The sequence below is a fragment of the Marmota marmota genome, unplaced genomic scaffold (assembly GCF_001458135.2).
Source record: "Marmota marmota marmota unplaced genomic scaffold, marMar, whole genome shotgun sequence".
Classification (NCBI taxonomy): domain Eukaryota; kingdom Metazoa; phylum Chordata; class Mammalia; order Rodentia; family Sciuridae; genus Marmota; species Marmota marmota.
In genome coordinates, this window is record NW_025999864.1 from 5,062,714 (window position 1) to 5,068,638 (window position 5,925).

Sequence of the window (5,925 nt, forward strand, 5' to 3'; positions counted from 1 at the left end):
GCCTGTCAATCAGCCAGATCTCCTGACTAACGCCTGTCAATCAACAGGACCCCCCTGGCCAATCCTGGAGTTCAGCCAACTCCCCTGACCAACTTCAAGGGGGCAAGGGACCCTAGAAACACCTTTTCCTGTCCCAAGCCCTTCCCTTCCTGCTGTAAGCCCCATAAAAGTCCAGTACGGTCGAGCTTCCATGAGGTTTCTCCTCAGACCCTTCTTCTGTCCCTTCTGTGGGTCTGAAACCCGGGAAGGGATCTTTGGGTTTCTCCCTCAGGGGATTGAAGCCCATCCCTTCCCCCTTGAAACGAACTGGGAAATTTCTAAGCAGTTCTTTCCCTCTCCCTTCATCCGGGCCGACAGGAGTGGGGTAAGTTCCTCCTTTCCCCTGACCTTCCAGACCCTTTCTGTCGTCTGCGGGGTCTATCCGTAAGTCACAGCGCGTGTCATAGGCCCTGCCCATTCTGTTCAGGGCTCCGGGGCCTGTGGAGATGTCCCAGTCCTCCTGAGAGGCCACCCCCCCCCAACCAGGTTGGTGCGGAGGCTGTAGGGATGCCTCAACCTCCGCCCTGGCCTGTATCTGTCCATAGGTGAGTGCAGACAGAATTTGGGACGCCTTCTTCTGCTCCCACTCACCCCCGAGGGTGCCGGAAGGTCATGGGAAACGCAGTCCTTTGGGTGTCTATATTCAAATTTTGCCAAATTAGGGCTCATTCAAGAACCACCTGGTATTTTACTGCAGCTAGACAATGGGTCACAATGGCCCCCAGAAGGAACTGTTGATTTTAAACCCTCACTAAATTGGACAATTTCTGTCGCCGGACAGGGAAGTGGGAAACAACATTCAGGCTTTTTGAGATTCACTCCCATCCTGCCCCTTGCTCTCTGCTCCCGACCTTCTCTCTGTTCTTTGCTCCTGTCCTGTCTGCTCTCCCTCCCAGCAGTACCGCGTCCCCTCCCCCTCCCTGCTGCTTGCGGCCCAGTCTGCGCGCTTCCAGTCTGCCTGGCCACCAGACACGTGCGCCCTTCCTCCCTCCCTCACTGGCTCCCCACACATGCCTCCCTCTGCTGCCCTGGTTCCAACAGGCAGGCAGAATGGGTCCCACCTGGCTGCAGTGGGTGGGATCTCCGGATCCCCTCTGAGCTTCCTCCCCCCACTTCTGCTCACCTCTAATTTTTTTTTTTTTTTTTGAGAGATAATTTTTTAATATTTATTTTTTAGTTTTCGGGGGACACAACATCTTTGTATGTGGTGCTGAGGATTGAACCCGGGCCGCACGCACACCAGGCGAGCGCGCTACCACTTGAGCCACATCCCCAGCCCCTCTGCTCACCTCTTCTACTGATAATCTCTTCCACCTCCCCCACTCTCTTCTTCCTCTCCTGCTACCTTGATTTCTCCACCCACCTCTTCCACTGATACCACCCTTCCCCCTCCCCCTCCACCCCTCTCCTCTTCCTCCTCTCCTACAGCCATGATCACCTCCACCCACTCACCCCTCTCTTCTCCTGTCTGTGCCCACACCGGGTCCCACTGATCCCTCCTAGAGTTCCTTTGTCCTCTAGGGAAGTAGCTGGTGCTGAAGGGATAGTCCGAGTAGATGTCCCATTTTCGCTTCAAGATCTTTCCCAGATTGAAAAACGTCTTGGGTCCTTCTCTGCTGACTCTTCTGCTTATATTAAGAAATTCCGATATCTCTCCCAGACCTCTGATCTTACCTGGCATGACGTCTATGTTGTTCTGTCCTCTACTCTGACCCCAGATGAGCGAGCCCGCATTCAGCAGGCTACTCGAGATCATGCTGACCAAATTCGTTTAACAGATATGACTCTCCCCACAGGTGAAGCAGCTGTTCCCCTAATTGAACCTAACTGGGACTATCAAGATGGCCAACAAGGTCGCCGTCACTGTGCTCGCATGGTCCAATATCTTATAGCAGGCATGCAAGCAGTTTCTAATAAGGTAGTTAACTTCGATAAACTGAAGGAAATTACCCAGAATCCTGATGAAAATCCATCCTTATTTCTCAACTGCCTTACAGAGGCCATAACCAAATACACTAAGCTGGATCTTGAGTCTCCCACCAGGGCTACAGTGTTAGCAACCCATTTCATTACTCAATCGGCTCATGATATTAGAAAAAGCTCAAATGAGCTGAGGAGGACTCTCAGACCTATCTGAGATCTGGTGAAAATGGCCTTTAAAGCAGGCTCCATTGCAGAAAAGGTAACACCCCAAACCCAGGCATTGGCAGTGGCCCTGAGGCCTACATCTCTAGCAGAAGTTTCAGAGGGGAACCAGCATTCCTCTCCACCAGAGGCTTGCCTCAAATGTGGATGTGAAGGTCACTGGGCTCGCCAATGCCCAGACCCATGGCTTACTCCCAGGCCATGTCCCACCTGTAAGCAGACAGGACATTGGAAGATTGACTGCCCCATGGCTGGCCCTTCCTCGGCGCCTCTACGCAGGGGTATGACCAGTCATACAGTCCCTTCTCCTGAACTATTGGGGTTCACAGAAGACTGAAGAAGCCCAGATTCGAAGACCCCCATCACCCTCGCCGAGCCCAGGGTAACACTCCAGGCAGCGGGTAAGTCCATAACCGTATGTGTGGACATGGGGGCTATTGTGTCTTGCCTGCCCATTCTAGGCCTCTGTTTCCTTCCCAGGTCTCAGTTATGGGGATTGATGACAAACCCTTCTCCCAAACAGAACTGTAAGGCTGGCCTGTGCCCTGGAGGGACACCCATTCACGCACTCTTTTTTGGTCATTCCATCCTGTCAGTTCCTCTCCTAGACAGAGATGTTCTCCAATTACTAGGAGCCACCCTCCAACTATACCTCAAGAATACTACCACTCATCTCCTTCTGCCTCTAATTCTTACCCTCTCTAATGACCTGACCTAATTGTCCCCAGATTTGGGACATCTCCACGCCAGTCATAGCCTCCCACCACAAGCCAGCCTGTATCCAGCTGAAACTCCAAACTAAATTTCCTTCATGTCCCCAATTTCCCATCTCCAAAACCTACAGGAAAGGACTTAAACCCATCATAGACTGGTGACTTGCCCAGGGACTCCTCATCCCTTCTGACTCCCCCTGCAACACTCCCATATTTCTGGTACGAAAACCCTCAGGAGCCTATCACTTAGTCCAGGAACTCTGCCTAATTAATGAGGCAGTTATTCCCATCCACTCGGTGGTTTCCTGCCGCGTCCGGCTAACGGAGCCGAGTCCCGCAAGGGACGGCAGGGTTAAAAATACACAGGACACCAAGGTTCTTCATCCAGGAGGGAGCGTGTGCGCTTTATTGCCCAATTTGTTCCCCTTATATATCTTTTTAACAGCTGCTCTCACCCTTGTGTCTGGATTTTGGGAGACAAAGAGCTCAATCCCATGCTCCATGCTACAGTATAGCTGCACTAATTATAGTTCCTTTCATACTTTTCACTATTTTCTGTTTGTTTTTTGGGGCAAAAGACCAGACCTGATTTGTTGGATTTCCAGAGTCAGGCCTCTGGCCTAGGACTTTGATAACAATACAAAGCTAAATGAATATATATATGTATATATGTATGTATGTACATATATATGTATATATTAGTAGATAGAAAAGAGTGGTGGGAACATAAGGCTAAGGGGATAAATCTATAGTCTTGGCCTACTGTGGTGATACCCCACATGCTTTCTTTTATTTTTTTATTTTTTGGTACTAGGGATTGAACCCAGGTATGTGTAACAGCTGAGCTACCTCCCCAGTCCTTTTTATTTTTTTCTTTTGAAACAGGTTCCCAATAATTTGCTGAGGTTGGCTTTGAACTTGTGATCCTCCTGAGTGAGCTTCCCAAATTGCATGTACCACTGCACCTGGCAAGGTTTATTTACTTATCGCAGTGCTGGAGGTTGAACCCAGGGCCTCACACATGCCAGGCAAGTGCTCTAACATTGATCCATGTATCCAGCTCCCACTTTTTTATCTTGAGACAGGGTCTCACTAAGTTGCAAAGGGCCTCACCAAGGCTGGCCTCAAATTTGCGTTCCTGCTGTCAGCCTCCAGAGTTGCTGGGATTATCAGCATGCTCCACCATGCTGGGTTACACACCACTGACTTTTAAGAAAATGTCTGAGCTGGACATGGTCCAAGTGGCTCAGGAGGCTGAGGCAGGAGAATCACAAGTTTGAGGCCAGCCTCAGCAACTTAGCAAGGCCCTAAGCAACTCAGAGAGACCCTGTCTCAAAATAAAATATTAAAACGGCTGCGGAGTGGCTCAGTGACTGAGCGCCCCTGGGTTCAATTCCTGGTACCAAAAATGGTGGGGATGAGCCACCACGTGTGGTGGTGCATGCCTGTAATCCCAGCAGCTTAGGAGGCTAAGGAAGGAGGATTGTGAGTTTAAAGCCAGCCTTCGAAAAATCGAGGTGCTAAGCAACTCAGTGAGAACTTGTCTCTAAATAAAATACAAAATAGGGCTAAGGATGAGACTCTATGGTTGAGTGCACTGAGTTCAATCCCCGGCAGCCCCCCGCCAAAAAAAAAAAAAAAAGGGGGGGGGAGTAGGGATATAGCTCAGTGGTAAAGTGGCCCCGGGGTTCCATTCCCAGTACCAAAAAACAACAATAACAACAACAACAAAAAAAACCCAAAGAGTTAGCCAATCCTAATGGATCTTACTTGCAGAATCTGAAGTTGCTGTAGAACAGTTTCTTGATCCTGATCTCAATTGTGACCTGTCTTAAAATTTTTCATAGTAAGAACGTGCCTGAAGCTTTTGTGAGTAGAGGACTGAGTCAGCTGCCTCCTCAACTGTTGATCTTTTTTTTTTTTTTTTAATTTCTACTGATTTCATGGCTGGCTAAATACTGGCAGGAAGATGATTTTCACATTGACTGTCCTTCTTTGTCTTACTGTTACCTTCTCCTATGCTGTGGTAGAGGATCCTTCCAAGAAGGGTTCTGTATTCTGTGCTTTTCCCTTCCTGCCTAGTTTTCTATCTGTCTTCAGTACTGGCCTGCGAAACTCTCTGGCTTCCATCCCATTCACTTATGTAGCTTTTGCTCCGCAAGGTTGAAAGATCGCCCTACTGATCCTTTGGAAGTTTTCTCAACTGGCTCATTATTAATTTCTGCTTCTGTAGTCACCACACTCATTCTGCCTTTTGGGAGAACTTGGAAGCCCCTACCAACCCTCCAAGGATATTTGCAGGATGCCATGAAACACCTATCACCACTACTTTTTATTTTATTTAATTTTTATTTATTTGTAGATGGACACAATGACTTTATATTTTATTTACTTATTTTTAATGTGGTGCTGAGGATTGAACCCAGTGCCTCACACGTGGAGGCAAGTACTCTACCACTGAGCCACAACCCCAGCCCCTACCACCACTACTTTGACATACACTGTTAAAGTGGATAAGCTGGTGGTTCTTCCATGACCATGCTGGCTCCTCTTCCTCCAGGGCCTTTGCCAACTCTTCCTGACATTGCCGTGTTGAACTGTCCTGGGCCTGCAGACTTGGTTGCTCCAGTGCTCTCAGCTACCCCTGCTACTGCCCCTTTGGCAGGCCCTGTATATTCTGTGACTATATTAGAGAGTGTGCTTGGGGTGGATTCAGTGGGCCATGTACAAACAGTATGTGTGACAGGTACATTGGACTTTCTCTCCTACAGCATATTAGAGGAAGTGGCTCAGCCAGCTCAGGGAATGCTGAGTTGTCAACTCAGCTGAATGCTGACCATTTCCTGATGTTCTCCAGAGAGTTCCTATTCTGAGAGAGAAAGAGAGAGAAAAAAGAAAAAAAAGAGAGAGAAAGTGAGAACAGAAGGGGCTGTTCCTTTCTCTTTCTATAAATGAGCAAACCAGGGGCTTATCAATAGACAAAATTTTTAAGGTCATCAAGCTCCCATTTGATGCAGGAATTCCTTAT